Source organism: Stenella coeruleoalba, assembly GCF_951394435.1.
Source record: "Stenella coeruleoalba genome assembly, chromosome: 21".
Taxonomy (NCBI): Eukaryota; Metazoa; Chordata; class Mammalia; order Artiodactyla; family Delphinidae; genus Stenella; species Stenella coeruleoalba.
Window position 1 is genome coordinate 1,177,507 of NC_137167.1, and position 12,096 is coordinate 1,189,602.

General features: G+C 49.6%; 1 long non-coding RNA gene across 1 annotated transcript in view; it reads left to right on the plus strand.

Moving 5' to 3' along the window:
- Nucleotides 1-8,079, plus strand: part of LOC307179653 — a 103,122-nt gene extending 95,043 nt beyond the window's left edge. The window contains exon 3 of the long non-coding RNA XR_013825497.1: nucleotides 7,940-8,079. This is a non-coding gene — a long non-coding RNA (uncharacterized lncRNA). The remainder of the gene's footprint in view (nucleotides 1-7,939) is intronic.
- The last annotated feature ends 4,017 nt before the right edge of the window (nucleotides 8,080-12,096 follow it).

The following is a 12,096-nucleotide window of genomic DNA, read 5'->3' on the forward strand; positions in this document are numbered from 1 at the left end:
AGTTCACTGCACCCTGGATCCCATAGCCTCGGTGCTCTGGGCCGCCTGCTTGGGGGTTCCAACTGCTGCATTCCTCTCCTTTTGTATTCCATGGAACTTCGGTTGTGAGGCTCCTCCTGCCTGCCTCACTCCCAGCCCCTTGGTGATGTGGGTCCTCTGGTTTGAGGCCACATGTGCTGGGTTCCTCACCTTTTGATGATGTGGCCCAACTGGTGTGAGGACACTCCTGCCTTGTTTCCATCCCCTTGGTGATGTGGGCCCTCTGGTGAGAGTCTGATCCTTGCTGGGTTCCTCAGTGTTCTGTGACGTGGGCCCTCTGCTGTGAGGTAGCTCCTTCCTGGCTGGCACACATCACCTTGGCGATGTGGGACCTCTGGTGGCAGTTGGAGCCTGCTGGGAGACTCCTGCCCTCGGTGATGAGGGCCCTCTGGCGTCAGGCCCTAACTGCTGGGCTGCCCATATTTTCTGATGTGTGCCCAGTGGTGCGTGGACACTCCTACCAGTTTCCCATCCCAATGGGGATGTGGGTCTTCTGCTCTGAGGTTCCAACGGCTGGGTTGCTCACAGTTGCATGATGTGAGCTCTCTGCTGTGAGTTCACTCTGGTCTGGATCCCATAGCGTTGGTGCTCTGGGCCGCCTGCTTGGAGATTCCAAGTGCTGGATTCCTCACCATTTTTATTCTATGGGGCCTCTGTTGTGAGCCTCCTCCTGCCTGCCTCACTCCCAGCCCCTTCGTGATGTGGGTCTTCTGATTTGAGGCCACATGTGTTGGTTTCCTCACCTTTCTATGATGTGGATTTTGTCCCACTGGTGTGAGGACACTCCTGCCTGGTTCCCATCCCCTTGGTGATTTGGGCTCTCTGGTGAGAGTCTGATCCTGCCTGGGTACCTCACCCTTCTGTCAGGTGGGTCCTCTGCTGTGAGGTCACTCCTGCCTGGCTGACACACTTGGACTTGGCGACATACGCCCTCTGGTGGCAGTTGGAGCCTGATGAACGCCTCCTCCCCTGGGTGATGAGGGCTCTCTGGCGTCAGGCCCTAACTAATGAGTTCCCCACGTTTTCTCATGTGCACCCAGTGATGCCAGGACACTCCTGCCAGGTTCCAATCCCCATGTGGATGTGGGCCTTTTGCACTGAGGTCGCAACGGCTGGCTTGTTCACACGTTCATGGTGTGGGGCCTTCTGGTGTGAGTTCACTGCGGCCTGGATTCCATAGACTAAGTGCCCAGGGCCGCCTGCTGGGGGGGGTGGTTCCAACTGCTGGATTCCTCACCTTTTCTATTCCATGGGCCCTCTGTTGTGAGGCTCTTCCTGCCTGCCTCACTCCCAGGCCCTTGGTCATGTGGGTCCTCTGGTTTGAGGACACATGTGTTGGGTTCCTCACCTTTCGATGTTGTGGATGTTCCCCCACTGTTGTGAGGTCACTCCTGCCTGGTTCCCATCCCCTTAGGTATGTGGGCCCTGTGGTGAGAGTCTGATCCTGCCTGGGTTCCTCATTCTTCTCAGAGGTGGGCCCTCTGCTGTGAGGTCACTCCTGCCTGGCTTTCACAGGTCGCCTTTGCGACGTGGGCCCTCTGGTGTAAGTTGGGGCCTGCTGGGAGCCTCCTCCCCTCGGTGATGAGGGCCCTCTGGTGTCAGGCCCTAACTGCTCAGCTCCTCACATTTTCTGATGTGTTCCCAGTGGTCCGAGGACACTCCTGCCAAGTTCCCATCCTCATGGGGATGTGGGCCTTCTGCTCTGAGGTCCCAACTGCTGGGTTGCTCACTGTTTCATGATGTGGGCCCTCTGGTGTGAATTCACTCCGGCCTGGATCCCATAGCCTCGGTGCTCTTGGCCACCTGCTTGGAGGTGGCAACTGCTGGATTCCTCACCATTTTTATTCTATGGTCCCTCTGTTGTGAGGCTACTCCTGCCTGCTTTATTCCTAGCCACTTGGTGATGTGGGTCCTCTGGTTTGTGGCAACATGTGCTGGGTTCCTCACCTTTTGATGATATGGCCCCACTGGTGTGATAACACTCCTGCCTGGTCCCCTTCCCCTTTGTGATGTGGGTCCTTTGGTGAGAGTCTGATTCTGGCTGGGTTTCTTACCGTTCTGTGAGGTGGGCCTTCTGCTCTGAGGTCAATCCTGCCTGGTTGGCTCACTTCGCCTTAGCCACGTGGGCCCTCTGGTGTCAGATGAAGCCTGCTGGGAGCCTCCTCCCCTCGGTGATGGAGTCCCATTGGTTTATTCTGCTTTTGTTCCTCTTGCTTGGGGAGACAGATCCAGAAAATATTGCTAAGACGGATGTCAAAGAGCAGACTGCTTATGTTTTCTTCAAGGAGCTTTATGGCTTTAGGTCTTACATGGAAGTATTTGATTCATTTTGAGGTTGCTTGTGTTGGTGGTATAAGAAAGGATTCCAGTTTTATCCTTGTTTATATAGTTGTCCAGTTTTCCCACCACCATTCATTGAAGAGGCTATCTTTTCCCCATTGTATAGTCTCACCTCCTTTGTCATAGATGAATTGACCATATATGCCTATGTTTGCCTTGGGGCTCGCAATTCTGTTCCATGGATCTATGTGTATTTCTTTTGTTCCTATACCATAGTGTCTTGATTACTCTACATATGTAGTATAGTTTGAAACAGGGAGTGTGATATGTCCAAGTTTGTGCTTCTTTCTTAAGATCGTATTGACTACTCAGGTACCTTTCTGTTTCCTTACACATATCAGAATACTTCGTTCTAGTTCTCATAAAATTCCATTGGTATTTTGATAAGAATGGCATCAAATCTCTAGATTGCTCTGGGGTGTGGAATCATTTTAACAATATGAATTCTTCCAATCCAAGAACACATTATATCTGTCCATTTGTCTGTGTCGTCTCCAATTTCTTTCATCAGTGTCTTCCAGTTTTCTGAGTACAGGTCTTTTACCTCCTGGGTTAGATGTATTCCTAGGTATTTCATTTTTGTTAATACCATTGTCAATGCGTTTGTTTTCTTAATTTCTCATTCTGAAAGTTTGTTGACTGTGGATAGAGATGCAACTGATTTCTATGGGTTAATTTTGTATCCTGCAACTTAACTGAATTTTCCAATGAATTCTATTTGTTTTGGGGGGTCATCTTAAGGATTTTCTAAATAAAACATCATGTCGGGACTTCCCCAGTGGTCCAGAGGTTGATACTCCGCGCTCCCAATGGAGGGGGCCTGGGTTTGATCCCTTGTCAGAGAACTAGATCCCACATGCATGCCACAACTCAGAGTTTGCATGCCACAACTAAGGAGCCCACCTGCCGCAACTAAGGAGCTCACCTGCCACAACTAAGACCCAGCGAAACCAGAATAAATAAGTGAATGAATAAATAAATGAAATATAAAACATCATCTTATCTACAAACAGTGACAGTTTTACTTTTTCCTCTGCCATTGGATTCCTTTTATTTCTTTTTCTCATGTAATTACTATGTCTAAGACTTCCTAGACCATGTTGAATGCAAGTGGTGAGAGTGGTCGGGGTTAGAATTAGGTTTAAGCAGAATCCACCCTCTTCCCCTTCCTCCCTCCCCATCACTCTGAGGCCTCCAGGAAGGACAGAACTAGTCCTGGGTCACACATGACTCAGGGAGTTGAACTGGACCACTGTTTCTCTGCCCCACAGTCCTGGGCAGAGTTTTGTATAGTATAGATAGTATCTCTGTACCTTCTTTGACCAGGTGTCTATTTAGAGCTTTCCCTATTTTTAATGGGGTTGTGTTGTAGTTCTTTGTATATTTTGAGACAAATTCTTTATTACATATGTTTGCAGTTTTTTCCCCCCAGTGTGTGCTGTCTTTCGATTTTCTGAATGAGGTTTTTCACACAGTAGAAATCTTTAATTTTATAAAGTCCACAGAATCCCTTGTTTTTCTTTCTGGACTCCTTTTTTGTGTTGTGTGTTAAAACCACAAAGCTTGTGATGGACATGACCAAGCCCAAGCTCATATCAATTTTCTTTTATGTTTTCTCCTATAATTTTGAATAGTTTTGCATTTCAAACTTGTCTCTGAATCATTTTGTGTGAATTTGGTGTAAGTTGTAAAGCTCGTATCTACATTCATTTTATTCCATATGGTTTCCAATTCATTGTTCCCTAACTACTTTGGAGAAGCTATGGTATATTGTCTTCATTTGTTTGATTTCCACAATTTAATGGGTTCAGCAGTTCTGCCAGCAGGGTCTCTGTCTCCAGTGACCCGTGAGGGAGGGGCGGCCTGCACTTCCCGCACCGACCACAGGGTGGCGCTGATCCCGCCTCTGTGACCCACAGCGCATGCGCCTTCCCCGCGGACCCCGCTCTGAGCGCAGCTGAGGGGAGTTGTGTCTCCTCAGGCACCGCCGGCTTGTGGCTGCTGACGGGCGCTCGGTCTCCTCAAGGACTCGCTGTGGTTTCGGCTTCAGGACAACGTGGGGCTGCGTCCACGCTGGCGGGAGCTGGGTTTCCTGAGGACGCAGGCGACGCCGGAGGAACAGGTGAGGAGACAGTGAGGAACAGTGGGGAGAAGCTTCCTGGGGGCGACTGACGGCTGCGGGGGTCCGTCTTCATGCGACCCAGGAAGGCCTTGGTGTGCAAAGCTGGGTGTTTGGTCAGGCTGGTGTGCGGTGGAGCCGCGTGGGTTATGGGGTGTGCAGTCTTCCCCGCACCGTTTACCGTGGGGCTGCCCTTCCGCTTGGTGTGTCCTTGGCCCCCTTGTCGTAACTTAATGCCCCCCCCCCCCCCCACCGTGCAGGATGTGTTCTGGGCTCTCCATCCCGTCGCTCTGGTCTGTGCGCCTGTTTTGAGCCAGTTCCGCACTGTTTTGGGGACTGTAGCTTCGTGATGAAGTGTGAAGTCAGGAAGGGAGATGCCTGCGGCCTGTTCTCATTTCTCAGGGTCACCTTGGCTCTTCGGGGTCCTTTGTGGCTCCACACACATCTCAGGAGGATTTGCTCCATTTCTGTGAAAAACACCATTGGAATTTCAGGACGGCCTGCCTTCCCTGTGTGCACCGCTTTGGGTAGCATGGACATTTTAGCAACAGTACTTCTTGCATTCCATGAGCACGGGGAGTCTTTCCACCGACTTGTGTCTTCTTCAGTGTCTTCATGAGTGTCTTAAAGTTTTCAGGTCTTTCACATCCTCAGTTAAATTTATTCCTTGGTATTTTGTTCTTTTTGATGCGGTTGTAAATAGGGTTTTTTTCTCTTTCTGATGGTTCATTATTAGTGTTTAGAAATGCAGTTGAGCTGTGTGTACTGATTTTGTGTCTTTACTGAATTCATTTATTATTTCTAACAGTTTTTCTTGGTGGAATGATGTGGAAAATTGAACTTCCAAAATCCCGCTGTTTCTACCACATCCAAGTCATCCACAACAGGGAGGAAAGGGAAGTCCTTTATATTGGGAAGTCCTAGGACCCTTCCGGGGCTCCCCACCTGCTCACCCTTGGTCGGTGTCCTCAGTTCACCTGTGCAGACAGGTGAGGATCCCCTCCAGAGGCTCCCAAACGCTTCACCCCTACATCCTGCCCGGGGTCGGCCTGTGTCCTGTCGGGATGTTCCACCCTCAGGAAGCCCCCAAGTACATGGCAAGGGCAGGCATCAGGCCTGCTGCGTGCACTGCTGTGCGTCCTGCTGTAAACACGGGCATGACACTGCCCAGGGTGCAGGAAAGGCAGCCTTACCTCGGGACGTGGGGAGAGGGGCTGCCCACAGGGTGGACATCAGTTCTCGGTTCACCAGGCAAGGGCAGCCGGGTTCTCACTCCTTGGACCCTTTCTCACCCGGCCAGACCATGACCCGGCTTTGTTCCCACCCCTGTTGTCCCTCCATTGGCCTCGCTCTTGTGAGCAGAGCAGGACAGTGTGGTCTGTGGTTACAGGCTGAGACACACAGACACTGGCTGACCTGCGTGCACCCACCTGACCCCACGGAACGGGCACTGCACCAGGGCCTGTGCGGTGTGGGTTTGCCTGCCCACAGAGAGGCCGGGCCTCTGTCCTGGCTCCAGAGGTCACCTTGAGTCTGACCGGAGTGTCTGTGCTCCTACAATGTTGTGTTAATTTCTACTGTACAGCAAAGTGATTTATATATACAAACATACATATATACATATTTTTCATATTCTTTTCCATTATGGTTAATTACAGGGTATTGAGTACAGTTCCCTGTGCTGTACAGTAAGACCTTGTTTATCCATCCTATATATAATAATTTGCATCTACTAATCCCAAACTCCCAATCCATCCCTCTCCCCTGTCTTCCCCTTGACAACCACAAGTCTGTTTTCTATATTTGTGAGTGTGTTTTTGTTCTGTAGATAGGTTCATTTGTGTCTCATTTTATAATCCACATATAAGTGATATCACATGGTATGTGTTGTTCTCTGGCTGACTTACTTCACTTTGTATGATAATCTCTAGGTCCATCCATGTAGCCGCAGATGGCATCATTTCATTCTGTTTTATGGTGAGTAATATTCCATTGTATATATGTACCACATCTTCAATATCCATTCATCTGTTGAGGGACATTCAGGTTGCTTCCGTGTCTTGGCTATCGTGAAGAGTGCTGCTGTGAATGCTGGGGTGCACGTACCTTTTTGAATTATAGTTTTGTCTGGATGTGTGCCCAGGAGTGAGATTGCTGGTTCATATGGTAATTCTATTTTTAGTTTTTGAGGAACCTCCATACTGCTTTCCATAGCGGCTGCATCAATTTACATTCCCATCAGTAGTGTAGAAGGGTTCCCTTTTCTCCACACCCCTTCCAGCAGTTATTTCTAGACATTTTAATGATGGCCATTCTGACCACTACGGGGTGATAACTCACTGTAGTTTTGATTTGCATTCTCTAATAATTAGCGATGTGGAGCATCTTTTCACGTGCCTCTTGGCCGTCTGTGTGTCCTTGGAGAAATGACTATTTAGACCTTCTAAAATTCTGCCAGTTTTTGATTTTTTTTCTCTTTTGAGTTGTATGAGCTGTTTGTATATTTTAGAATTAAGCCCTTGTTGGTCACGTCATTTGCAGATATTTTCTCCCAAACAGTGAGCACAGGTTCTGGAACAACTGGATACCCACATGCAGAAGAGTAAAGTTGGACCCTTACCTCCCCCCACCTCATATACAAAATCAACCAAAGGCCTAGATGCAAAATGGACCAAAGGCCTAGACGCAAGAACCAAAATTAGAAAACTCCTAGAAGAAAACATGAGAGTAAATCTTCATGACCTTGGATTTGGTCATGATTTCTTAGATCTACCAAAAACACAAGCAACAAAAGACAAAATAGATGAATTGGACTTCCTCAAGATGAAAAACAGTTGTGTATAAAAGGAGCAAGGAATAAGATAATCCACCATCCAAAATGGCCCAAGATGTTTGCAAACCATGTATCTGATAAAGGACTGTAGCCCAGCAGCCAAGCCCCCGGTGGTCCAGTGGAGTGTCTGTGCGGCCCCTCCCGTCCTTGGTGATCAGGGGATTTCAGGCCCCACAGCACCCGAGGGGTGGACACGGGTCATCTTGGATGGTTTTGAGCCCAGATGCACTCCCATTACTGCCCTCAAAGGCTGAAGGCTTCAGCATGCCTCCAGAAGGACACAGAGTATTTGCAAGTCTTTGAGAACCAAGAGAACAGTCTTCACATTTCTGGAAGGGCATCTTATTATTTCACAGCATGACCATTTTCAATCTGGCTTTCAGGGGTGCTCTCCCACCTCCCTGATTTCTCTGAGAGTGGCCATGGGGGGTTGGCTGTCCCCAGTCCCCACACCAGGTGACAAGGCCAGTGGGGCCAGACCCTGGTGGTCCTTAGCTTCGCTGGAGACTAACCCAGACTCTCAGCCTGCGATTGAACGTGGACACCCCTGCTTCTCCCCGTCACCGATTCTCATCTCCTCCTCTGTCTGTCTTTCTCTTGCTTTTCAGTCTCAGATTTACCTGACAGCCACCACTCACAGCTCCCGAAGAGCCCAGAGATTTCTCCTGGAAGGAAAGGTTCTGGAAAATCAGAGGGATAAATAAAGGATGCAGCTGATTCCCGCCTTGTGCTGACGCCCAAGAGGGTGAGGAGAGTGAGTGTTTTCTCATTAGAATTTTAAATCCTCCAAGTAATAGATCATTGGGGGGGGGGGCATCCAGTGTTCTGCTGTTCGTTCTAAGAATGTCATTCTTGGATTTTAATGTGGTAAATAATTTATATTATGAATATGCAGAGGGGGCGATATCCATTCAAAAATGTTAGAGGTAACTCCAAGGGATTTACAACGAACAAGGACACAGAACCCTGTGTCCAGACACTGGCTGTGAGGTTCCTACCCTGAGCCACAGTCCCCTGGAAGGCGGAGTGGCCATGACTCTCCTCCCGCAGGTGAGCCTACACAGGCACATCCCACGTGGGACCACTGTATCGCAGAATCTTAGAGTGGCCGATGGCAGGCAGCTGGCTATAGATGCGGAAGAGAAAACTGCCCAGCAGCCTGGGACAACCCTGGGGTGAGGCCTTAGGAAGGGCCAGTGTCAGAGCCTCAGAGATAACTTGAAGAGAGTTCAGGCTGTTAAGGACATCGTCAGAGATGCACTTAGGGACATATTCAGGACCTTACTTATGGACAGGATCAGGGCATTATTTAGTGACAGCTTAGACTATAAGGGCCTAAGTTAGGGACAGTGTCAGTGCTTCACTTAGAGATAACGTGAGAGCCTTCGTTAGACACAGTTCAGGCTGTTACTTAGGGATATCTTCAGGGCCTTAGAACCAGCATTATGGCCATAATTAGAACCAGTGTCAGGGCATTAGTTAGGACCCAAACTAGGGTGTCAGTTAGGGAGTCAGGTCATTAGTTACAGACAGTGTCAGGGTTTTAGGTAGGGACAGTGGCAAGTCCTTAGTTAAGAAGGGTGTCAGGGCCTCACTTAGGGGCAGCGTCAGGATGGTAGTTAGGGAGAGTCAGGACATTAGAATTTCAGATTCTGTGGTAGAGACAGCCTCAGGGCCTCACTTAGGGACAGCGTCAGTGCTTACTGTGGGACAGTTTCAGGACCTTGATAAGACATGGGTCATGATATTAGCTCAGGATAATGTCAGGACATTAAATATTGATGGCAGCAGGGCCTTAGTTAGACACAGAGTCAGGGCCTGCGTTAGGACTAGCATCTGGACCTCTGTTAGGTACCGTGTCAGGGCCTGAGTTAGGAATAGTGTTACGGCTTTAGCGAGGGACAGTTCTGGGCCAGATTTAGGTTGAGCATCTAGGCCTCAATTAAGGACAGTGTCATGGCCTTGGGCCTAAATTCAGTGTCTGTGTTAGGCACAGATTAAGGGCTTCAGTTAGCATAAGAGGCAGGACATTTGCTGGGGCTAGTTTTAGGGTAAAGTTTATGGATCGTGTCAGGAAATGACCTAGGGATAGTGTCAGAACCTTAGTCATTGACAGTATCAGGGCCTTATTTAGAACCACTATCATGGCTGCCGGTAGGGACAGCTCCAGTGCCTGACGTAGGGAGAGCAACAGGGCCTGATTTAGGCCTAGCGTCAGGCCCTTAGCTGGGGACACTGTCAGGGCATTATGTAGGAGCTGCATCAGGGCCTTTGTTGGGTCAGCAATGGGGTCTTAGTTAACGACATGATCAGGGTCTGAGGTAGTCACCGCTTCAAGGCCTCAGGTAGGCACAGCTTCAGGGCCTGAGTTAGGTACAGCCTCAGGCCTTCACTTAGGGACAGCGATAGGGCTTTCTTAGGGAGAGCGTCAGGCCCTTGTTTAGAAATGGGTCAGGATATTAGCTCAGGATAGTGTCCGGATTTTAGTTATGGCCGGCAGCAGGGCCTATATTAGGGACATATTCCAGGCCTTAGCTAGAGACAGTGTGAGGGCCCGAGTTAGGACTAGTCTGGGCCTTAGTTAAGGAGAGCATTAGGGCTTCTGTGAGGAAAAGAGGCAGGAAATTAGCTCGGGACAGAGTCAGCTTCCAGGTCAGGGATAGGGTCAGGAAATGAGCTAGGCATAGTGTGAAGACCTTAGTGATTGAGAGCATCAGTGCCTTTGTTACGACCAGTGTCAGGGCCTTAATCAGGACCAGTGTCAGGGCTTAATGTACGGATAGCGTCAGAGCCTAACTAAGGTACGGCAACAGGGCCTAAGTGAGGCCTATCTTTAGGTCCTGAGTGAGGGACAGTGTCAGGGCATGACTTAGGAGTAGTATAAGGGCCTCTGTAGGATCAGCATTAGGGTCTTCATTAAAGACTTTCTCAGGGCCTCTGATAGGGACATCCTCAGGTCCTCCCTTAGGTACAGCGTCAGGGCTTACTTTCGGAGAGTTTCAGGACCTTGGAAAGACATGGGTCAGGATATTAGCTCAGGATAATGTCAGGACTTTAGATATTGACAGCAGCAGGGCCTTAGTTAGACACAGTGTCAGGGCCTGCGTTAGGACTAGCATGTGAGCCTCTTTTAGGTACCGTGTCAGGGCCTGAGTTAGAAGTAGTGTTAGGGCCTTAGTGAGGGACAGTTCTGGGCCAGATTTAGGAAGAGCATCTAGACCTCAGTTAGGGACAGTGTCACGGCCTTGGGACTAAATTCAGGGCCTGAGTTAGGCACAGCATAAAGGCTTCCGTTAGCATAAGAGGCAGGACATTTGCAAGGGCCAGGCTTAGGGTGAAGTCTAGGGATCGTGTCAGGAAATGACCCAGGGGTAGTGTCAAGGCCTTAGTCCCTGAGAGTATCTGGGCCTTAATTAGAACCGGTGTCAGGGCTTCAGGTAGGGACAGCATCAGAGCCTGACTTAGGGAGAGCCACAGGGCCTGAGTGAGGTCTAGCTTCAGGCCCTTAGGTGGGGACACTGTCAGAGCATGATGTAGGAGGTGCATCAGGGCCTTTGTTGGGTCAGCAACAGGGTCTTAGTTAAAGGCATGATCAGGGCCTGAGGCAGTCACAGCGTCAAGACCTCAGGTAGGCGTAGCTTCAGGGCCTTAGTTAGGCACAGCCTCAGGCCTTCACTTAGGGACAGAGACAGGACTTTCTTAGGGACAGTGTCAGGACCTTGGTTAGAAATGGGTCAGATTCTTAACTCAGGATAGTGTCCGGATTTTAGTTATTGCCGGCAGCAGGTCCTATATTAGGGATAGATTCCGGGCCTTAGTTAGAGACAGTGTCAGGGCCTTAGTTAGGACTAATCTGGGCCTTAGTTAGGGAGACCATTAGGGCTTCTGTGAGGAAAAGAGGCAGGAAATTAGCTCGGGACAGAGTCAGCTTCCAGGCCAGGGACAGTGTCAGGAAATGAGCTAGGGATAGCGTGAAGACCTTAGTGATTGAGAGCAACAGGGCCTTAGTTAGGACCAGTGTCAGGGGCTTAATCAGGACCAGTGTCAGGGCTTGATGTAGGGTCAGCGTCAGAGCCTAACTAAGGTACGGCAACAGGGCCTAAGTGAGGCCTATCTTTAGGGCCTGAGTGAGGGACAGTGTCAGGGCATGACGTAGGAGTAGTATAAGGGCCTTTGTAGGATCAGCCTTAGGGTCTTCGTAAAAGACATTCTTAGGGCCTCTGTTAGGGACATTCTCAGGACCTCCCTTAGAGACAGTGTCAAGGCTTACTTTGGGACAGCTTTAGGATCTTGGTAAAACATGGGTCAGGATTTTAGGACGAGCGTCAGAGCCTTTTTTAAGTACAGTGTCAGGGCCTGAGTTAGGTGTTGTGTCAGTACCTGAGTTAGGACGAGCCTCCAGGCCTCTGTTAGGGAGAGGTTCATAGCCTCGGGACTAATTTCAGTGCCTTAATTTGGGACAGCATCTGGGATTTAGTTAGCACAAGAGGCTCGACATTAGTTAAAGGCAAGTTTAGGTTAAGTCTAGGGATAGTGTCAGGACATGACCTAGGATTAGTGCCAAGACTTCAGTTACTTAGTGCATCAGGGTCTAATTTAGGACCATTGTCAGGCCTTCAGGTAGGGACAGCGTCAGAGCCGGACTTGGGAAGGGTGACAGGGCTTGAGTGAGGCGTAGGGTCAGGGCCTTAGCTAGGTACAGTATCAGGGCATGACTTAGGAGCAGCATAAGGGCCTAGGTAGGATCGGCCTCAGGGGCTTTGCT